A 25101-nucleotide genomic window follows, 5' to 3' on the forward strand; every position below is an offset into this window, starting at 1 on the left:
ACTCGTGCATTTTTTGCAATAAAAAATAAAAATATATTTTTATGGAGAAATACAAATAAATATAAAAATAAATAAAAAAACGCATGATTTGTTCATGATAAATAGCTGTTAAAAACATAAATATCTCATTTGAAACATGGCATTTATGTTTTTACCAAAAACCACGGCACTTAAAAAATATAGAAATTCTCACGATATTATATTTTCAGCATTTTTTTTATGCATATTCGGTGAAGCGGGGAGGAGATCCGTGGCATTTGCTTCTATGAGAAGGACTTCCAAGTTTGGATCGATCTTAGAGTATCAGTGTGAACAAGGGAGATGGTGGTGCCCCACATGAAGCACCTAGTCTTTTCCACCTTCTAGAACACAAACGTTCATGCTAAAAAATTAAACTTTAATAAGCTTTAAATTTATATCCAATTATATCGGACCACAAGTTAGAACCAAGTCTCGGAATTGAAACTTGCAGTTCCTATTTTTTGAGGGAAAAGGAAACTCAATTTTATTAATAAAAAAATATGCATAGCTTAGGGCGACGAGGTACAAGAAGAACCGGGCAATCGAGGAAGATAGGACCAATCCAACTAAGGTCCATCCCCGCACTGGCGGAGCCAGGGGTGGGCTCTGACGATGTTAAAGAAAGAACATGCGTCCATGTGTGTTTTCTTCTTCTTTTGTCAATTGTTCTTTGTGAAACCGTGTAACACCTTTATGGGGGAACCCAGCTCCACTCATCCATATATCATCCTCTGTGGTCATAACTCCCTCTGGGATCTCATTGGTACTGAGTTGTTTTGATCAATTTGGCCCTATCGAGCAAGGTTGATTTAATAGAAATCAATCTTTTGATAGTGTTCTTTAACAAAAAAAAAATGAATTTCAATTTATTTTGACAGTGTTCTTTAACAAAAAAAACATGTTTTTATTAATGGTTATTGATTTTTGAATCAGCAAAAAGTTCTCCACATAAGGCAGATTCTGCCTATTCAAATGCCGATCTTCACTAAATGGATGATGTAGATCACATATCCAATTTGATGAAAACAACTTGCATCGGTGAGGTCCTAATGACAGGAATGGCGATATGGATGACTGAAACCTAAATGTGGTTATGGGTGCCATGCAAAACACTATGCTTGCTTCACTAAATGGAGGAAAAGAGGGATTGAAAGTGTTGTTATAGCCTAGGCACGGGCAGGCCGATGCCATGAAGGCCCTCAAAACGATGAAACCAGATGGTACCATCAACTTGATGGCCATTGCCTTCTCCGACCAGGGAGGCCGCTTCTAGAAGAGCATGTCAAATCTACCACACACAACCAAAATTTCTTCTGACGATGGGTGGGCAAAAAATTTCTGGCTCCGCCACTGGTCCAAATAAATGGATCATCCTTCAAGACCATAGCATTGTCCCCGAGACCTGAAGTCTGCCCACCCAACAAAAAACTTTTGGCTCCACCATTGCATCGCCGACCACTTGGTTCAATCATGATAGAATGTGAGCAATCAGCGAAGAGATAGGCCTAGATCGGCCCTCAAAAGTTCCAGCTACTCCCTCCAAACTGCCCACCAAGCAGTGAACAACTGTTCCTATTAACTTAGATTAATTTTCAAGGACAACTCATTTCTCTCTCTCTCTCTCTCTCTCTCTCTCTCTCTATATATATATATATATATATATATATATATATATATATATATATCAGATCAAAGCCAATAGATTCCGGGCTGATTCGATCCGGTTCGATTGGATTATGTAACAGTGGTTGTGGTGATTCTACCTTTTTTTTATTACAATAAGTTAATAACTGAAAGGAAAAGATGCTATTTTCTATTATGATAATTGAAAAGGAAAGGCTTCTAGATGGTATTTTTAATGGTTTTTCTACACCGACCATGGCTCGGTGGGCACTCACTGTGGGGTTGGATTTAGACTTCAAGCTCCCTTATGGAAGCACTCGAGGACCCACTCTTTGTACCAAAATTTTACCCAAACTAGGGGCCGTTTATTTCCTGCCATTTGTCTCTCTTTCATGGGAAATAGCGCCTCTCTTTCTTATGAAAGGTGCGAAACGAGTATGGAAAATATATGGCGGAACTCACATAAATAAGTGAAAAAACAGTTTTCCTGTCAAAACGACTTTCCCTTCAAAGTGGCTCTTTCCAAGGAAAAAGGCATCCCTTGAGCAGAGTTTAACAAACACCCTGAATCATATGGAGAGAGAGAGATTTTGCTATAACCGACAATGACCTAAAAACACAATTAGGACAGCATTAAGTGGGGTTGGAGCAGGTGTGCAGGACCTGGCCCAGAACCGATACCGGTCTATGAGTTCCTACATAACTGAGTAAATAATTTGTTTTTCCAATAACCCACTTCTAAGTAGTGGCTCGAACCTGTTTGGATACGTCAAAAGTTTGTGCTAATCCAAGTGGATTGTCCTGACAAACTGCTCTGAAAAGTTTTTAGGTCATTGAGCTGGTCCTGCTCTGAGGTCCAATTCTGGTACATTTGGATTGAGGATGCAACCAAGACGGATATGGGCTGCATTTCAGTTGAACTCAATCTCAGTCTCACTTTTCAGTATCTGATCCGCATCAGCATCAGGATCCTATTTAAATATGACATGATCAAGTTGAATCTGGATCCCAACTTTATGTGGCAATTATGCCCGATTCTGAAAGGGTTTTACATGTAGAAGAAAATTAATCAGATTTTGATCCATATCCAAACAAAAATATGGCTCAAGATGTTGATCCAAATCAGGTACAAATGAAATTTGAATATTGATTCAAACGTTCATTCAGATATCATGTTAAGATGGGTATCTAATAAAGGGTTTCAAAGGGAAAGGAGAGAGAAAGAGAGAGAGGCGGATTTGAAAAGTTCATTTTTTATTTTTTTTTGATATATTTTAAGTTTTTTCTCTCAGTAAAATTTCATTGGTCCATAACAATGGGCCATTTATCTAGTATTCTAAAAAAAATGACTTTTGATAAGGTAGTAATTTTTGAGAAGTTTGACTTTGAGGTTGTTTTGGTATTTTCACGTTTAAATTAATTTTTGACCATTTATATTAGCATGAGAAGTGATCAACCATTTGAAATAACTAAAACAATCTCAGAAGTGGCAGCATTTTTTAAATATAAAATTACTGTTTATTGTCAAAAAATCATTTTCAGTTTCAATTAAAGTTTTATAAAGTAATCTTTATTGGTTGATAATTACTTTTGACTTATTTTTTCAAATGAAGGACCTAATTAATCTATATAACCCTAAGGCCCTGTTTGGATATGTTTTTGTTTACAAAAATAAATTAAAACATATTTTTTAATAAAGATACTTGCCCTTATTTTTAATTAAACTAATGTTTAAATCATCAATTATTTAAATTTTAATGAATAAGAAAAGAAGATTAGTTAGTAATGGTGACGATGGATGGTGGTAATGGTAGCAACGGTGGTGATGACAATGGTGATGATGATAACGACAATGGTAATGGTGATGTGATGATAGAAAAATCCTTGTGGTGACTATGGCAGTAATGGTGATGAGTGTACCACCGAGGTGGTATCCCATGTGGTAAGCAGAGTCCCGTGCTAAGCTGAAGGCCAGGTTCCAATCCCTCTGCCACATGGGACTTAAGAGATATCTGGTAGGGGTCTGCCTAACCCCAGCCTGCCTTTCAAAAAAAAAAATGGTGATGAGGTTATAATGGAAGATAAAAGTATTTAGGAAAAAATAAGCATGTCTCCCCTTATTTTTGAAAAAAAAAGAAGGATGAAGTTTAGAAAATCTCATTAAAAAAAAATCAAACACCAATAAATGCTACTTAAAATAAGCATAAATGACAAGGAGCAGTTTATAAAGTGATCTAAATAGGGGTAAAAGTAACTACATAATTTTAAACACACTACTATAATTTGGTAATTTTAAATCAATTGAATGATGTTAGCATTAATATAAAAGGTCCAAAATCTTTCATCTAATTGAGAAAATTAAAATCAATCCAATAGGATAAGGCATTGTACAAATTTTGATCAAGATCCAAAGACGATTGGTTGTTCTTTTATATATATATATATATATATATATATATATATATATATATATATATATATATATATATATATATATATATATATATATATATATATATATATATATATATACATGTGTGTATTTTCTAGTACCAACCCACCATAATTTAGTGGTATATTTTTCATTTGTATTTATATAGTTCTAATCTCCAAAAGTATAAACTGGCCCTTAGATCATGTTTAGCAAGATCCATTTACTAATTAAAGATTACTCTAATCTGAAGTTTTGAACTAATTTTAAACCATTTTAATTCATACTCTCAAGCCATTCATTGACTTTTTTTGTGGGTTTATCCCTATAAATTTTATTTATATAGTTTGTTTAATACAAAATACGCCTTAAATCATGGGATTGTTGCATGTAAGCAGATTTTCAAATTGATCGGATCAAGTGCAATCACATTGCACAAATGCAATGTGCCCTGTACCTGATCGCCATCCATTAAGAAATTAAGGCGATAAAATGCAGCAGCACATTGCATTTGTGCAATGTGATTGCACCTGATCATCCCTTGTTTTCAAAGGCAGGATCAGGTGCAGTTAACTAGTGCAAGTGGGTGTCAAATTGAAACTATAATCATGTGTAGTGGTGTTGGAGGTACTCAATGGCGAAGCCAATAATCTAAACTAGGGTGAGCACAACATGCATAGTAAAAAAAATAATAATAATAAATTATACTAACAATATGTTTAAAAAAATAATTCTTATGAAACAGTCATCAATATAATCATATTTAATGCTAATTGAAAAAAAATAGCACAAAAATCTTAAAACCCTAATTAAATGTTCATGAAATCTGAAAAAAATCTAATTCAATAACCTCAATCATAAAAAAAAAATCATAAATTTATGCTAATTGAAATTTTTTTCACTTGGGTTGAAAATTTCTAAAACTTTAGTAGGGGTGCTTAATGCTAATTGAAAAGAAAATTATTGAAAAAAATCAAAATCAATACTCTTAATCATAAAAAAAAACCATAGATCTATGCTATATTGATTTTTTTTTTTACTTCGGTTGAAAATTTTCAAAACTTTAGGAGTGGCTAGAACCCCTCATCGCTCCCTGGATATGCCCTTGGAGGCACTACTCACCTTCAATTCTTACTTTCTAAATAGTTGGTTCACTTCGGTTGGATCAAAGAGCCCGTTTGGGAGGTACAAAGATCAGGTGCAATCACATGGCACAAAAATGTGTGTATTAAGCACCTGATCACCCTCCATCTTGAGGATAGGCCTGTTAGGTGTGGGGCTCAAGACCTGATGGAGGGTGATCCGGTGCTTAATGCACAAATTTTGTGCCATGTGAATGCACCTGACCCTTAGATACAAGATTGGAAGAGCCAAGAAGAGGAACTTGATTGTAGATACCCGAACATATGTTAAATGTCTCTATCTCTACCAGATCAAATCGTACTTATAAAACTCATACCCGTGATTTTCTGCTAGAGATAACATGTACTATAGCCAATATTTTTCTAACATGATCATACATAAACGACCAAGACAACAGCAATATCGTTTTTTATTTCCATCACCAATTGAATCAGACTCTTTTCAAGTCTATCACTTTCTCTCTTTCTATATATATATATATAGATTGATTTGTAGCTGCTCACAGGTTAAGTGCTAAATGGGTTTTTCAGTCTTTTTTCATTTTATTTATAAATTCTCACCGTAAGGATGTGAGCTATGAACTTGATTTTATAGGGATTAACTTTTGAAGCATTTTTCCGACACATGGATGGGTTTTTATACGGTTCAAAAAATCAACGGTCCAAAATCTTTATAAATTTTTGAATCTCCAAATATCAATTTTTTCATGGAAAACACATGATCTAGGTGTGGATTCCTCGTAAATCAACCATACCCAACACATTTATGGGGTTGGATATGTGAGAAAAACACTGAAAAGGTAGAAAAATCCATTTAGCACCTAACATGTGAGTAGCTGCCAATTATATGTAAGGTAACTGAAATATGTAAACCAGCAAAATATGTCAACTCAAAATTTTCATAAATATTCATGCATACAAAACCACATTTCTTAAATGAATTATGATGATTCGATAGTCGATTATAAGCAAATAAACCACGCCAAATGCATCTACAGGTTTAGATTTGCAAAAAAAACCCTATGAAAATATTGGTTGATACTAGTTTGCATATTTCAGTTTTCCTATATATATCTATATCTATATCTATATCTATATATACATCCTGCTTTCTTTTTCGTTTAGGTCATCAAAACTATAGATTTAAGTGTTTTATGCTTGATTTGGATTAGATGTATTTATTATTGTTTATTTAATAAAAAATATGTATTTGATTAAAAAAATTTATTTTCATATGTGTATTTAAAAAAATAAAATTAGCAATGGCTGATATTGTACTAAAAATTTGTGATAAAATATTCATATTCGTACATCAAATTAATTTAAAATAAATCTTGTTTATTAATAAGTAATGATGAGCACATTTAAAACTACGGTTTTTTAAAAAGTCCTCACAACAGTGTGACAAATATCGTGAGATTTATGAAAATCTTGCGATAATATCGTGAGAAATTTCCTGAAAGTTTAAAACAAAAATTTCTCGCGAGATCTACAAAATATCATGAGATTTATGAAAAAACATAAATAACATGATATTTATGTTTTAAATGGCTATTTATTGTGAAAAAATCATGTATTTTTAATTTACAAAAAAATTTATTAATATTTTCTTATAAAAAATATTTTTTATAATTTTTAATTAATTTTTTTATCGTCGAGATTTTGCCAAAAAATGTAAAATTTATGATTTTTTTTTTCAATTTCTCGCAAGTTTTTGAAAAACGAGAAATTGCCGATAAAAACGTTTGTCACTATGCCTCACAGTGACCTAACGAAATAGGAAAAAAAAGATTCGATTTGATTCGGTTCAAAACAGATTAAGACAACATTGGTTTTAAGTAATTATTAGCAAAATGAAGGGTTCATTGGTGAATTTCTCCGCCACTCCACCCACCAAGACGGCGAAGCAAGTTATATGTTTTCCCCGGAACACGTAGGTGCGTGTTCTCGGGTCTGAATGAGTGCCACGTATGTAAGCACATGGGGCTCATTTCCATGTGTGTGTCAGCATCACTTAGCATCAGTGTCTGGTGCGTTTGCAAAGACTTAAGTACTCTTTCCTGCCATCAACGCCATAAAACGATGTTTTCAGTAAAGGACAAAAATATCCTCCCGCCAGAAAGAGTTAAAATCATCACATTTTCGCCCTAAGGAGTATACTCCTCTGCTTTAACAGGAGCTCCTCGCAATATGTCACCCTAAATGTTCTGGATCAGCCTTTGGCGATGCACCATCTGCTGTAACAGGAGTTTCGATTGACGACGCACCCTTTGCCATCGTCTGTTGCCGCCATAGCACCCTTTGTTGTTGTCTGTTGTCGCTGGAGCACCCTTTGTCGTCGTTTGCTGTCGCCAGAGCACTCTTTGTCGTCACCCTCATCTATTATTGCTGAAGCACCCTTTGTCGTCGTCTGTTCGTGAGAAATAGTTGAACTACTAGAAAAATTAGCATTCTGTCTATTGTTCATTATGATATGAGGGTGCAAACGTCGAACTAAGTAGACAAAGAATAAAGATTTACAACAGAGATAATGATGACAACGTCAAACTGAGTAAAGTAGAGATTTATAATAAAAATAAGATAAGAGAGTAACAATTTACAGTAGAAATCAAATCAGAGAATAGCGATTTACAGTAGAAATCAGATAAGAGAGTAGCGATTTACAGTAAAAATCAAATAAGAGAGTAACAATTTACAGTAAAAATTGGATAAGATAGTAGCGATTTACAGTAGAAATCACATCAGAGAGTAGCGATTTACAATAAAAATCAGATAAAAGAGTAACGATTTACAATAGAAATCAGATCAGAGAGTAACGATTTACAGTAGAAATCAGATCAGAGAGTAGCGATTTATAGTAGAAATCAAATCAGAGAATAGCGATTTACAATAAAAATCTGATTTGTACTGTAAATCACTACTCTTTGATCTGATTTCTGCTGTAAATCGCTACTCTCTGATTTGATTTCTACTGTAAATCGCTACTCTTTGATTTGATTTCTACTGTAAATCACTACTCTCTTATCTGATTTTTATTGTAAATCGTTACTCTTATATCTGATTTTTATCATAAATCTCTACTCTCTTATTTGATTTCTACTGTAAATTACTACTCTCTGATTTGATTTCTACTGTAAATCATTTTTTTTAATAAAGAGGATAAAAAAAACCATGGTCGCTCAGAGAGAAATCTTATTGCTCTTTTCAACAGTTACAAGAGAGAAAGAAAAGAAAGAATTTATACAAGGCAAGAGCGACAACCCTAAACCTAAACAAGTTGAGTCTGATCCATAAAAAATCGAGTGTCAAACATAAGCCCAAAAATTTTTTCTTCCGGAGGGTGCTGACCCCCATGACCCCCCTTCCTGCAAGGGCAAAAACTTTGAATCAGGCTCCACAACTCATCAGGCAGGAACGAGAAGGCGACCATATGTTGTAACACAAGCTAAAAACAAAAGTGAAATGTGCAAATCTATTTACAGGGAGCGAGAGAACATTTTCATCCAATGCATATCTATCTTATCGAAGGACATTTCTGTCAAAAGCATATCTACCTTTTTTATATGTTATTTTATTATAAAATCATCGTGGGCAACATTGGTATATGAATTATCATGGGTCCCAAGATATTCCTCTGTACACACAGAAGCACACCAATTTGTGTTTCAACGAGAACACACACCACCCTCGAACTATACTACTAGAGCCAAATGCAAACAACTTCACTCTCCTCTCTCTCGCTCTGTTTCTTCCCACCTATTTTATTCGCTCCCACCCTCTCACTTTTCGTGATGCTCGTTGTCGCACAGATTTTTTCCCTAGACATGGGCTCTTCGTCTCGTTCTCTTCCTTCTCTATCTTGAGCTCTCCGAGTAGAAGGAGTCCTCTTCTGATCGTTGCCCCAGATCTTCCGACTTGCCCTATAAATGTTCTCGGGCAGAGAACGGATCTCTGCAGACGATCGATTTTGAATAAGATGGAAGAAGATCGTTTGAGAGTTTCAGAGGAGCTCGATGGATTTTTGAAGGTAGGGAACGAGGTGGCCGATGCGGCCAGCCAGGTCATTCGTCGGTACTTCCGCAAAAAAGTTTGAGATTTTGGACAAGGATGATCTGAGTATGTTCTTTGTGAATTGTGTTAAATTCAAGATTTTTGATCTTTAATTCCTATTCTCGATGTTTTCTCAACGATTTATTTTGAAGAATAGCCTTAGTTATCTTCCTATGTTCAATGATGTGTATTCCACAAAGGACGCCGTAAGAATCTGATGCATGCACAAAAGAAAATGTTCTAATTAAGTTTAATTAGGTAACTCTTTTGCTATGACAAAAACCATTACATCGCTTCAAATGCACCTGAAAATCTCATATTTTTTTGTGTTATTTCTATCACCAATCCAACTCCCATGATTTTGAACCTAGAGAAATGAATTCCTAGAAAAGATACAGATCTAGTTTGCAAAAATACTTCCAGATACTTCGAAATGAGTTATTGCTTACGAAAACTATCGTTATAACTCAAAGTTTTGCTTATCTAAGCCATAGACTATTGTTAAGATTTGATATCCTTATATATCTCTTTTGCTGTTCTCGTATGTTCATCTCTTGTTTCTCATAGTTATCCTTATCCTCATCTCCAGCTGTGAAGTTGTTGATAGTTGCCATACTTGGATTTTGGTGATGATCTGTATTTATCCCTTTATATGTGTACCCCATCTCATGCTCCTTTTGTACTCGGTATCGAGTTAGTAAAGATTATTCTTTCTCCTGTGTGGATGTAGGTCTCGCAAATGACCGAACCACGTACATGATTTCTCTTTTCCTTTATGCTTGCACGTCCCTCTTGACATGGTATCAGAGCAGACTTGTTTCTGAGAATTCTCTCTTCTTCTCCTTCTTGTCTCCCTTCTTTTTCACTATGACAGGAATAGAAGCAAGCTAGAAGAGTTCATCGAGTGCTGCCACCAATGGGATATCACAAGAGCACAATCCTACATGGAAGATTACTACCTCTCTTCTAAGTGGCACTAATTATCTTGTGTGGGCTAAGGCAGCCACGTTGTTTCTAAGTGGGAAGGTGAAGGTCGGACATGTCACTAGAAAGATTGTCGCTCCAGCCAAAGGCACCTCGACATATGATGAATGGGAGTCTTTCGACCATCTTGTTATGAGCTGGCTCCTGAATTTCATGGAGCCGAGTATAGCTGAAAGCTTTTTATTCCTTGAGAGTGCCAAGAAAATTTGGGATTCACTCAAGGAGGTCTGTGGCCAACAAAATAATTTGGCCAGGATTTACCAACTTCAGCAGAGAATTTCAAATCTAAATAAGGACGACAAGAAGTTCCATGTCTATCTCAGGACGCTTCGGAGCTTGTGGGACGAACTGCAACAATATTGGCCAATCACCATCGATGTCAACATCATTAAACAACGTATGGAAGAAGATCGAGTATTCAAAGTCTTGGCAGGGCTGAGCCAAGATGACAATGCCCTTAGAAGCCAAATCCTTATGTCATCCACGCCCGTATCTTTAAATTTTGTTTGCTTCATCATACAATAGGAAGAGACAACGCGAGCCGTGATGGAAATTGAAACCAAATCGCAAGCTGATTCACGTGAAAATGTGGCTTACAATACTTATCGCGAGACAACTAATGTTGGTGAAGGCTAACGAAAAGGGTGACTCAAGCTAAAGTGCACTCACTGTAAGAAAACAAGACACATAAAAGAAAAATGTTGGGAGCTGCATGGGAAACATAAGAGACATTTTTCTAACAAAGGTGATGGCAAAGAGAATGTTAATGGTATCGGCAACTTGGAGGAGCTTGCTAAACTTTTGCAGCAACTCAACAAATCCCATTTAGCTATCACTCAAGAATCAAATGCTGACAAAGGAGATGTTGGTAAGTCTCTTGCTTTTAATACTGATTTTTTTAAAGATAAATGGATTTTAGACTCATGTGCGACTGATCATATGACCGGTCATAAAGAATGGATGCAAAGTGTTGAAAATCAAAAAATAAAACGCGTCTCTATTGCCAATGGGGCACTCATTCCTGTTCAAGGTGTTGGACGAGTTCAGTTTTTTCAGAAAGGATCTGCATCTTGATTGTTGTATTTGCCGAAATTTCCAGCCAATTTAATATCCATCATCAAGATGACAAAAGCACATAATTGTGTAGCTATTTTCTTGTCTGATTATGTGATTTTTCAGGACCTAAGATCGATGAAAGTGATTGGTAAGGGTCGTGAATACGATAGTCTCTACATTTTTGATGATGACACTCAAGTTTTTTTGCCACAGCAAAATGATAATCTTAACAGGTTACAACACGTTAGAATCGGTCATCCATCAGATCATGTGTTAAAAAAGGTTTATCCAGATTCTATTTCAAATACTGAGTTGTGATACTTGTCAGTATTCCAAACAATGCAGATTGCCTTTTAATTCATTAGACAATAGATGTGATAGAATATTCCAGCTCGTCCATTCAGACGTTTGGGTCCGACCCCTATTGCTTCTCATGCTGGTTTTAAGTATTTTGTTACATTTATAGATGATCATTCACGTGCCACCTGGACTTATTTTTTGAAAAGCAAAGGAGAAGTCTTGAGTGTTTTCAAAGATTTTTGTGCTATGGTTAGCACACAATTTGATGTTCAAGTTAAAGGTCTTCGGTCGGACAATGGTGAAGAATATATTAATGATGATTTTAAAGAATATATGAATGAAAAGGTTATTGTGTCTCAAAACACTTGTGCTGTCACTCCTCAGCAGAATGGAGTTGCCAAGCACAAGAACAAACACCTGTTAAATGTTGCTCGTGCCTTAATGTTACATATGAATGTTCCCAAATATTTTTGGGTTGAGGCTATATCCACCGTTCTTTACATCATCAATCGCTTGCCTAGTCAAAGTATAAGTTTCCAAACTCCCATGAAGCTTCTTAGAGGAAAGGATTTCACCCTTGCTCATCTCAAGACTTTCAGATGTAAATGCTTTGTTCATCTTCAAAACTCTTTTCGTAATAAGTTGGATAAAAGAGCTGTTAAGTGCATATTTTTAGGATACTCGACTGTCAAAAAGGGCTTTATATGTTTTGATCCAAAAGGCAAAAAACAATATATTTCTCGGGATGTCAAGTTCTTTGAAAATGAGCCTTTTTTTCATGAACAAACAAATTTTTCATGGGATTATGACAATAAGGGGGAGGACGAAACTCAACGTGATGTGGTCCTTCCATTAGTCAATGGAGATGAAATAAATGGTAGTGGTGTTGGACGTGAACACCAAGCTGGTCGTGACCTTGATCAAGTTGACCATATTGGCGATAATGCTCAACAACATGACAATAACCAAGTTCAATCTGAAAATGTTAATGGCCCTCTTAGAAAGTGCTCACGGGCCAGTCATCTTCCTAGAAGATTGCAAGACTTCTATACATACCACGTGAGAGGCCTTGACTCACATCCTATTGAGAAGCAATTTGACTTCAAAAACAAATTCTGCTAAGCATTTTATCTTTCTTAGCAAGGTTTACTCTGATATTGAACCTTCTAGTTATAAAGAATCCTGTCAAAGCCTCGAGTGGAGACTGGCCATGAGGGATGAGTTAGAGACATTAGAAAAAAAACTTGAAAAATTGTTGACTTAGCATTAGGAAAATTGGCCATGATGCATGAATCTTCTTAGACGAAAGCATTTCTCCCTTGCTCATCTCAGGACTTTCGAATGTAAATGCTTTGTTCATCTTCAAAACTCTTTTCATGATAAGTTGGATAAAAGAGTTGTTAAGTGCATATTTTTAGGATACTCGACTGTCAAAAAGGGCATTATATGTTTTGATCCAAAAGGCAAAAAACAATATATTTCTCGGGATGTCGAGTTCTTTGAAAATGAGCCTTTTTTTCATGAACAAACAAATTTTTTATGGGATTATGACAATAAGGGGGAGGACGAAACTCAATGTGATGTGGTCCTTCCATTAGTCAATGGAGATGAAATAAATGGTTGTGGTGTTGGACGTGAACACCAAGTTGGTCGTGACCTTGATCAAGTTGACCATATTGGCGATAATGCTCAAACACATGACAATAACCAAGTTCAATCTGGAAATGTTAATGGCCCTCTTAGAAAGAACTCATGGGTCAGTCATCTTCCTAGAAGATTGCAAGACTTCTATACATACCACGTGAGAGGCCTTGACTCACATCCTATTGAGATGCAATTTGACCACAAAAACAAATTCTGCTAAGCATTTTTTCTTTCTTAGCAAGGTTTACTCTGATATTGAACCTTCTAGTTATAAAGAATCCTGTCAAATCCTAGAGTGGAGACTGGCCATGAGGGATGAGTTAGAGACATTAGAAAAAAAACTTGAAATATTGTTCACTTGCATTAGGAAAATTGGCCATGAAGCATAAAGCTTCTTAGAGGAAAGAATTTCTCCGTTGCTCATCTCAGGACTTTCAGATGTAAATGCTTTGTTCATCTTCAAAACTCTTTTCATGATAAGTTGGATAAAAGAGTTGTTAAGTGCATATTTTTAGGATACTCGACTGTCAAAAAGGGCTTTATATGTTTTGATCCAAAAGGCAAAAAACAATATATTTCTCGGGATGTCGAGTTCTTTGAAAATGAGCCTTTTTTTCATGAACAAACAAATTTTTCATGGGATTATGACAATAAGGGGGAGGACGAAACTCAATGTGATGTGGTCCTTCCATTAGTCAATGGAGATGAAATAAATGGTTGTGGTGTTGGACGTGAACACCAAGCTGGTCGTGACCTTGATCAAGTTGACCATATTGGCGATAATGCTCAAACACATGACAATAACCAAGTTCAATATGAAAATGTTAATGGCCCTCTTAGAAAGAACTCACGGGTCAGTCATCTTCCTAGAAGATTGCAAGACTTCTATACATACCACGTGAGAGGCCTTGACTCACATACTATTGAGAAGCAATTTGACTTCAAAAACAAATTCTGCTAAGCATTTTTTCTTTCTTAGCAAGGTTTACTCTGATATTGAACCTTCTAGTTATAAAGAATCCTGTCAAAGCCTCGAGTGGAGACTGACTATGAGGGATGAGTTAGAGACATTAGAAAAAAAACTTGAAAAATTGTTGACTTAGCATTAGGAAAATTGGACATGAAGCATGAAGCTTCTTAGAGGAAAGGATTTTTCCCTTGCTCATCTCAGGACTTTCGGATGTAAATGCTTTGTTCATCTTCAAAACTCTTTTCATGATAAGTTGGATAAAAGAGTTGTTAAGTGCATATTTTTAGGATACTCGACTATCAAAAAGGGCTTTATATGTTTTGATCCAAAAGGCAAAAAACAATATATTTCTCGGGATGTCGAGTTCTTTGAAAATGAGCCTTTTTTCATGAACAAACAAATTTTTCATGGGATTATGACAATAAGGGGGAGGATGAAACTCAATGTGATGTGGTCCTTCCATTAGTCAATGGAGATGAAATAAATGGTTGTGGTGTTGGACGTGAACACCAAGCTGGTCGTGACCTTGATCAAGTTGACCATATTGGCGATAATGCTCAAACACATGACAATAACCAAGTTCAATCTGGAAATGTTAATGGCCCTCTTAGAAAGAACTCATGGGTCAGTCATCTTCCTAGAAGATTGCAAGACTTCTATACATACCACGTGAGAGGCCTTTACTCACATCCTATTGAGAAGCAATTTGACCACAAAAACAAATTCTGCTAAGCATTTTTTCTTTCTTAGCAAGGTTTAATCTGATATTGAACCTTCTAGTTATAAAGAATCCTATCAAAGCCTCGAGTGGAGACTGGCCCTGAGGGATGAGTTAGAGACATTAGAAAAAAACTTGAAAAATTGTTGACTTAGCATTAGGAAAATTGGCCATGAAGCATGTAGCTTCTTAGAGGAAAGAATTTCTCCGTTGCTCATCTCAGGACTTTCAGATGTAAATGCTTTGTTCATCTTCAAAACTCTTTTCATGATAAGTTGGATAAAAGAGTTGTTAAGTGCATATTTTTAGGATACTCGACTGTCAAAAAGGGCTTTATATGTTTTGATCCAAAAGGCAAAAAACAATATATTTCTCGGGATGTCGAGTTCTTTGAAAATGAGCCTTTTTTTCATGAACAAACAAATTTTTCATGGGATTATGACAATAAGGGGGAGGACGAAACTCAATTTGATGTGGTCCTTCCATTAGTCAATGGAGATGAAATAAATGGTTGTGGTGTTGGACGTGAACACCAAGCTGGTCGTGACCTTGATCAAGTTGACCATATTGGCGATAATGCTCAAACACATGACAATAACCAAGTTCAATCTGGAAATGTTAATGGCCCTCTTAGAAAGAACTCACGGGTCAGTCATCTTCCTAGAAGATTGCAAGACTTCTATACATACCACGTGAGAGGCCTTGACTCACATCCTATTGAGAAGCAATTTGACTTCAAAAACAAATTCTGCTAAGCATTTTTTCTTTCTTAGCAAGGTTTACTCTGATATTGAACCTTCTAGTTATAAAGAATTCTGTCAAAGCCTCGAGTGGAGACTGGCCATGAGGGATGAGTTAGAGACATTAGAAAAAAAACTTGAAAAATTGTTGACTTAGCATTAGGAAAATTGGCCATGAAGCATGAAGCTTCTTAGAGGAAAGGATTTCTCCCTTGCTCATCTCAGGACTTTCGGATGTAAATGCTTTGTTCATCTTCAAAACTCTTTTCATGATAAGTTGGATAAAAGAGTTGTTAAGTGCATATTTTTAGGATACTCGACTGTCAAAAAGGGCTTTATATGTTTTGATCCAAAAGGCAAAAAACAATATATTTCTCGGGATGTCGAGTTCTTTGAAAATGAGCCTTTTTTTCATGAACAAACAAATTTTTCATGGGATTATGACAATAAGGGGGAGGACGAAACTCAATGTGATGTGGTCCTTCCATTAGTCAATGGAGATGAAATAAATGGTTGTGGTGTTGGACGTGAACACCAAGCTGGTCGTGACCTTGATCAAGTTGACCATATTGGCGATAATGCTCAAACACATGACAATAACCAAGTTCAATCTGGAAATGTTAATGGCCCTCTTAGAAAGAACTCACGGGTCAGTCATCTTCCTAGAAGATTGCAAGACTTCTATACATACCACGTGAGAGGCCTTGACTCACATCCTATTGAGAAGCAATTTGACTTCAAAAACAAATTCTGCTAAGCATTTTTTCTTTCTTAGCAAGGTTTACTCTGATATTGAACCTTCTAGTTATAAAGAATCCTGTCAAAGCCTCGAGTGGAGACTGGCCATGAGGGATGAGTTAGAGACATTAGAAAAAAAACTTGAAAAATTGTTGACTTAGCATTAGGAAAATTGGCCATGAAGCATGAAGCTTCTTAGAGGAAAGGATTTCTCCCTTGCTCATCTCAGGACTTTCGGATGTAAATGCTTTGTTCATCTTCAAAACTCTTTTCATGATAAGTTGGATAAAAGAGTTGTTAAGTGCATATTTTTAAGATACTCGACTGTCAAAAAGGGCTTTATATGTTTTGATCCAAAAGGCAAAAAACAATATATTTCTCGGGATGTCGAGTTCTTTGAAAATGAGCCTTTTTTCATGAACAAACAAATTTTTCATGGGATTATGACAATAAGGGGGAGTACGAAACTCAACGTGATGTGGTCCTTCCATTAGTCAATGGAGATGAAATAAATGGTTGTGGTGTTGGACGTGAACACCAAGCTGGTCGTGACCTTGATCAAGTTGACCATATTGGCGATAATGCTCAAACACATGACAATAACCAAGTTCAATCTGGAAATGTTAATGGCCCTCTTAGAAAGAACTCACGGGCCAGTCATCTTCCTAGAAGATTGCAAGACTTCTATACATACCACGTGAGAGGCCTTGACTCACATCCTATTGAGAAGCAATTTGACTTCAAAAACAAATTCTGCTAAGCATTTTTCCTTTCTTAGCAAGGTTTACTCTGATATCCAACCGTCCAGTTATAAAGAATCCTGTCAAAGCCTCGTGTGGAGACTGGCCATGAAGGATGAGTTAGATGCATTAAAGAAAAAAAAACTTGGAAAATTGTTTACTTAGCATTAGGAAAAAAGGTTGTTGGTTCCAAATGAGTTTACAAAATCAAGCGTAATAGTGATGGGTCCATTCAAAGATTTAAGGCCTGGCTTGTTGCTAAGGGATACACGCGGACTGAAGGCATCAACTTTAATGAAACGTTTGCCTCAGTTGCCAAACTGAATTCTATAAGAATTCTTGTCTTAGTTGCTGCTAACAAATCTTAAGTCCTTCACCAGTTAGACGTAAAGAACACTTTTCTTCACAGAGACCTAGAGGAAGAGGTATACATGGAGGTACCTCAGGGTCTTGAAACTCCTGAGAAGAATGTGGCATGAAAATTAAAAAAGGCCCTTTATGGCCTAAAGCAAGCCTCACGTGCCTGGTTTGAAAAACTACACCTTGATCAAATTTGGGTTTAAAAGAAGTATGGCCGACTACTCTGTGTTTGTAGCTAAAAAACCTACTGGGATAACTATTCTCCTTATATATGTTGATGACATAATTGTCACAGGGGATGACGTTGCCTTCCTTAAAAAAACTCAAAGAGCACCTTCAAACAACTTTTGAAATCAAAGACTTGGGGTGTCTTAGGTATTTCTTGGGTATTGAGATTGCCTATTCAGAAAAGGTGTTTTCATGTGCCAAAGAAAATATACACTTGATCTTATTAAGGATGAAGGTATGTTTGGGTGCAAGCGAACTGACATGCCTTTGGAGGTTAACCATCACGTTAGCAAAGATGAAAGCGAGTTGATAAAAGAAGTTAACAATTTTCAACGATTGAATGGACAACTTATATATCTTACCATCTCTAGGCCTGATATCACTTATGCGGTCAAGCTCCTTAGCTAATACATGCATCAACCAAGGGTATATCATCTTAAAGCTACTCAAAGGATTCTACGATATCTAAAGGGAACACCTGTGAAGGGAATCTTAATGAAGAGAACATGCCATCTCAAACTTGAAGGTTATGCTGATTCAGACTGGGCAAGCAACTCTAGTGATAGAAGATGTACCACTGATTTTTGCATGTTTATTGGAAACAACCTGGTCACTTGGAAGAGTAAAAAGCAGACTGTCGTGGCTCGATCTGGTGCTAAGGAAGAGTATCAAGCTATGGCATTAGCCACATGTGAACTCATATGGATAAAACAATTTTTAGCGGATATTGGAATAGATGTCAGGACACAATTGAATTGAAATGCGATAATCAAGCTGCCATACACATAGGAGCCAACCCAATGTTTCATGAGCGAACCAAGCACATTGAGGTGGACTGTCATTTTATAAGAGAAAATATTCAGTCTCAAATCATCTCTACGCCCCATGTGAAAATCGAAGATCAGCTTGCGAACATTCTTACTAAAGCATTGGGACAAGATAAGTTTGAGGAAATTAATCACAAGTTGGGACTGATGGATATCAGTATGCCAACTTGAGGGGGAGTGTTAAGATTTGATTTCCTTAGATATCTCTCCTGCTGTTCTTGTATGTTCATCTCTTGTTACACATAGTTATCCTTATCCTCATCTCCAGCTGTGAAGTTGTTGATAGTTGCCATACTTGGATTCTGGTGTTGATCTCTATTTACCCCTTTATGCGTGTATCCCATCTTATGCTCCTTTTGTACTCGATATCGAGTTAGTGAAGATTATTCTTTCCCTTCTGCGGATGTAGGTCTCTCAAATGACCGAACCACGTACATGATTTCTCTTTTCCTTTATGCTTGAACATCCCTCTTGACAACTATCACTGATCATAGTGATTTGCTTTCTAATGATCATATGATTAGTCTCCTTTCATTACAAATAGACTAATCACATAGATAGACACATTTCAGCAAGAAAATTGTTACATTAGGAAAATTTAGCTCTAAAAGTCTAGACTTATTTTGGTAAAGGTAAGCACAAACTTCAGTGGGTTATACTCTATGCGGAAAGTGATTCTTGAAAGGAAAAGAGACTCATAGGATAAACATTAGCTCCTCACTTACCTTCACTGAGACTGAGGATATTCAATATTTGAACAAAAAAGTGGTAACTGGTTATTGTTACCAAACTTACAATGATAGACTTTTTGGTAACTGCATATGGTTACCGTTTTTACAATACATCAAAATGAGAAATGTTACATAAGTAAATAAATCTGTTGCAACAAGACTTGCTCTTTTTTTGGGATTGCTTTGAGCTTCATTTGGAATGCATTGAAGGCAGAATTTGTGATAATCGGCAATCTGGAGATGAGTCTTGGAAGGAAATAGAGTCCACCCCATTGGACTCTATCTGTTGAAAGGTTAACACTCTGTTGAAAGGTTAACACACCTGAATTACTGTGGGAGTTATTGATTGCTTTAACACGCTCCTACAAGCTTGGCATGGGTGCACACATGTTGAGTTTGTCACGAAGAACAACAAACTGGGTGAATGAAAGGGGATTGGTGAGACCATCAGCCAACTGATCATTGGACGAAATAAACTAAACCTGTAGATGAGCCTTTTGCATATGATCACGAACAAAATGAAAATCAATCACAACGTGTTTAGTGCAGGCATGGAAGACCAGATTAACAACCAGGTAGAGAACCCCAATGTTGTCACACCACAAAATAGGAGGAGCGCGTGAGAGATAGTCATGTTTATGAATTAGAGTTTTTAACCAAAGCAACTCAGAGTTAACACACACAAGAGACTTATACTCAGCTTTAGTACTTGAGCGAGCAACTGTCTTTTGCTTGCGAGAGGATCATGAGACGACATTGGGGCAAAGAAACACAAAGAACCTTCCAGATCATCAGTGCATCCTGCCCAGTCAGCATCCAAATAGGAACTTAGCTGAAGGGATGGAGAACAACAAAGTAGGAGGCCATAATTACAGTTTTTTTTTAACTAGCGCAAGAGCCTCTTAGCGGCAGACCAGTGGGCATCAATAGGTTGGTGCATATATCGACACACTGTATTGACAACAAAGGCGACTTCCTAACGAGTGAGAGACAAATATTGTAAGCCACCAATGATGCTGCGATATAGCGTAGAGTGGTGAAATGGACTAGAACCATCCTTGGAGAGCTTAGAAGAGGAGCTCATTGGAGTGAAGACTGGTTTGACCTCGGTCATGCAAGCTTGCTGAAGGAGGTTAATAATGTATAAGCGCTGAGAGTGAAGAATCCTCGTATCTGAGTACAAAATCTCAAGACCAATAAAGTAACTTAGTCGCCCAAGATCTTTGATAGAGAAGGTGAGTTCAAGTTGAGAAATAAGGCGTTCGATCTCCTCAGAATAATTTCCTGTGATGATGATGTCGTCTACATAAACCAAGATATACTAGAAAATTTTCCTTGTACCAATACAAAAGCAACTACTGGTTTTCCAAGAGTGCCAATCATAGATTAGCTTTTGCCAGATTTGTCTTTTTTGTTTTTTGAGGAAAAACGAAAAGGAATTCATTAATTAGCAGCAGAACAATGTACATAACATAAAGAAGAGGATGAGATATCCTCATGCCAGATTTGTCATGAAAAAAATAAACACTGTTGTATACGAATGTTATTCTCATTATTATAAAGAAAAAGGATGCTATTTTCATCAGTGTCTTCCTAAAGAAAACCCCAATTTCTCATGAATTGCATCTTTTAACCATATTTTTGGATACATTGTAAAAGGAGGGCTTCAAAAAAAAGGAAAACTGTCTTTAGCCTTCTAAATTAGATCTTAATTTGTTTATTGAGCATGGCATTGTGTTAGTTTCCTAGTCAATGGAGGAATTAGCATAGAGACCCATAATTTGATACAGCTAGTGAGCCATCAACCTTTTCCTAGCCATCATGTATCTTTACCATGAGCCCTTTGGTTTTCTTCTTTAAGCCACGACAGGGTTACCTAGTATGTGTAAACTTTGCAATCAATTAGTTGTTTAGGGTCAACACAAAAATGGTCTACTACATGACTTTTTAAAAAAAAGTTTGTTTTATTTTCTGTAATGAAAATACAGAATTCTTCATTCTTAAGTTGACAAAACTGTTACATATTCTTGGCATCATTGATGAGACTGTTTTAAAAGAAAGATGGATTGGTGCATGTGGAAAAAAGACTACACTGAGTGGGGAAGAAATTTCTACACGTTCTTGTGGTAAACTATTTGATGCCTACCTGTATGAATTCCGTCTTTTTATCTTTCCCTTATCTTTCTTTTTCTCTAGAGTAAACTTGTTGATGCCTTATGGTTTTTTCCCTTTCCCTTTTCTTACTTTCTTCTTTTTTCTTAGTTGTAGCATATTGCATTTTAAATGAGCAAATTTGAATTTGTGTTTTCATTCATTCTTGCGTTGGTATTCATTAGCGTGTGTGTGTGGGTGCACGCATGTGCATTGCACGTGTTTCTTTCTGTCTGTGTGCATGTGAGTCTGGCACTATTTTTTGTGTAGAGTGATCATGGTAGAAGGTGCAAGGAAGTTGGAGTTGGATCCTAGGAAAGACATTTTCATTACATGCAATCTTCTGATATTGTATGATATTTGTTTCCCTATACAGTTCTCAGGAATCAGTAACATCTTTCCAGGTATACTACAAGCCCCCATTTGTTTAGTGAAGATGCTGAAGCAGCATTTGCTCGAGTGAGAGATAAGGTAAATGCTTACTAGTAATATAGAGTTTAATAGTAAATTTTCCAATGGAGATCCATCCTTTACCCTATTTCCAAAAGATAGAACCTTGTTTTTTGAAAATTTATTTAAGGATCATCCTTTTGAAGAAATAAACAAATGGGGACCAAACAAGGTTGCTAAACTAGGAAGCAGAAACGAAAAGCGAGAAGCAAGGCATTTTAAAATTTATAGGAAGCGGGAAGCGAAGTATCAATTTGAAAGTGAACTAGGAATAAAAAACGAAGCAATATAGTAACTGAATATGAATAAAAAAAAGCAAATAAAAACTAAAATAAAAATGATTATTCTTATATTTCATGAGTTTTCAGTAAAAGAGTTAATTTTTTGTTAAAATCTAACAATGATGGTTACCAATTTAGAGAAAGTACATGGGAAGTGAGTGAAAGCGTAACGAAAAATACATGAAAAACATGAAAAAAAACGTGATAAAAGCACATAGAAAGCATAGAAGAAGCATGGGAAAATCGAGATTCCCATGAAGTTTCGAAAGCGAGGAGTATCGCGGTAGCTCTAGGACCAAGTATCGTTAACTTTGATTATTATATAGTAACCACAAGTTGTTCTTATAACAAACTTATTAAGCTGCCTTTCTATGGACTAGCATAAGGGTAAAAACAACTTTTACAAATCAAGGATAGAATAACCATTCCACATGGATCTTAAGGGTGCAACTAGTTTCAAGGTTCTATTTATCTATTTATTTAAAAACATGAGCCCCAAAATGCCATCTTTTGATGACATGCGTTTGTTTTTGGAATATAGGTTAAAGGCCTGTCTCTATAGGGAAATATCTCTTTTGTTTATGATAGTTTATAGTCGTTTTTCTTTATACACTTTTTGTCGCGTAGCTTGTAGTTACATACATCACATTATGCATTAACAGGCTAATCATTTTTTATAGTAGCAGTTAACATCTCCCAAGCAGCTAATGCTGAATGGGTACTATGCTGGTCTCCTTACACAGTTGCACCTTCATTTCAGGTAAAAGTGCCATTATATGGGTGTGATTTCTATGCATATGCCCTTTTGACAACAGGATACGTGGATCTTGTCATTGAATCTGGCCTTAAGGTGATTTTATGTCCTCAAACTTTCCCTCGTTGATCTATTTGGTTAGAATTCTATTCCCCCATCAAAATCTATTACAGTCGGAAATGGTGACTAGTTCAGAAAGTAGACCAGTATTGACTTGAGTAAGAACAAAGAGGATTGCAATAATGGTCATTCAATGTAACAACATTTGGCATGACCTTGTCTGAGCAGCATGACCTGAGTCAACTGCAAGTTACATTGATCCGTGATTGATTGTCAAGGAATGACAGTATTATTTCTGATTCCTATTTCTGCTTATCGGAAATTATGTAGGAGATGGGATAGGACATGCATCTGGCAGAACAGAATGCTGAAGTAATTTCAATATAACAGAAAGAAGCAGTGGACAATCATTGAAACAAAATCTTTTTGAAGGGATCCATGGGGGATCTGAAAAGGTTGAGTTGACTATACATGAAGAAGATTGATGTTTATATGAAATAAACTTTAAGAACAAAAAAAGTAAAAATGAAAACAAAGCTGTTTGTGTCTGGATGGAATGTGACCGACTTTGACTCTGAGTTTTCTTCATGCTTGCTCTCTGATGCAAAGGTCGCTGATTTTCATGAATGCTCTCCCATGCAACTCACGCTGATTGTGGCCCAAGTTCTTTTGCAGCTTTGGGCCTAATGGGAAAATAGAATGTGATACAAGGGTTGACTACTTATCAGACCTGTGTTTTTCTTTGCACATTCTCACGGGGTAGATAATGTATTTGATTTTTGAAGCATATTTGTGCAAAAAATGAAGAAAATGTGTCTTGGATTATGCACAAAACCAACCTTTCATTGACTGACTGAAACTAGTTGGAGGCTGCTGCTCTATACTGAAGACGATTTTTGTTCAGTAGATTTTCACTATTTTTCTTGATGAAGTTTCAGGGTTGACTGTATCCTTGCTCAATGTCTGATTGCTTGCAGCCCTATGATTTCTTATCTCTAATACCAGTCATCGAAGGTGCTGGGGAGGGTGATAACTGATTGGAAAGGACAAAAACTTTCTTGGGAGGCTTTACCACATTCGAGAGTGACAAGTATGGTGACCTTTCTTTTTTGCCTCAATTCCTATTTCTCGGTTCTATTTTCTAGATTCTTTATGGAAAACATCAGTTTATCCAATCCTTGGTTTTACATCAGCAGTATCAATGTTTTTAAAGCAGAGTTACTGAACTCGGGGTTGGAGCCTGGCTCCAGTAGTGCTATTCCAGCATCTAATCTATTAATTGTTCAGATCAGTTCATTACAGTATATTCTGTTCCAATTAACTTAACCCTGTTTAGCTGTTTCATGAACATACTATGTCACGGCTATAACCATAAGGTCTCATGCTCTTGGTGAAAATTTTCAAAAACCAAAATGGATAACTGAACACTCCAGCAATTCAACACATCCTGGATATATCTTAGTATCTCTTTGGCCATGGTTAGCCTATGCAAATCTGCATCGGGACTGATCTGGTTAGAGAGCTTTCTACTTTATCCTGAAGTTCCTCTCTATTGTTATTACTTTGTTTTATATCACAAACAGCAAGCTTGTACAATCAATTTGCCTCAAGAGATATTTCATGTTTATATTAAGTTTCTTCTTTCTGTTTGTTTACAAATTCAGGTTATAATGTTGTGTCTGCAGGCGATGCTCTGATCCACAAGCAATCGCTGGAGTTACTGCAATGGCGATAGAGTCGAATAGTCATTTCCTGACTTGGAAAACATGTGCTTCAGCCGTGTGCACTCCTCTGTGTGTGCTCGCACCCATATGCACTCACAAAATGCCTGAAACGACTTGTGGGAAAAGTACACAACTTTGCAACTGGCAACATTAAATTGCAGCAAGTTTTTCCAAACTGACATTGTTGTAAGGCAATCACTTGCCAACAACAATAATTCTTAATCATGTTTTTTGAACGGCAAACTGGGGTTAGGCAGACCCCCACCAGTTATTACTGAACGTACCACTGGGGTTTTGAACCTGCGACGTCCCACCACATGGAGAGGTGCATTGACAGCTCCACCAACCGCACGGAGATCCGTTGGTAAATCTTAATAC

General features: G+C 36.4%; 1 pseudogene; it reads left to right on the forward strand.

The window, feature by feature from the left end:
• Positions 1-3438: 3438 nt before the first annotated feature.
• LOC149827024 (bifunctional phosphatase IMPL2, chloroplastic-like) lies at positions 3439-24734 on the forward strand (annotated as a pseudogene).
• The last annotated feature ends 367 nt before the right edge of the window (positions 24735-25101 follow it).

Source organism: Nuphar pumila, chromosome 10 (genome assembly GCF_984573655.1).
Source record: "Nuphar pumila chromosome 10, dmNupPumi1.hap1.1, whole genome shotgun sequence".
Lineage (NCBI taxonomy): Eukaryota > Viridiplantae > Streptophyta > Magnoliopsida > Nymphaeales > Nymphaeaceae > Nuphar > Nuphar pumila.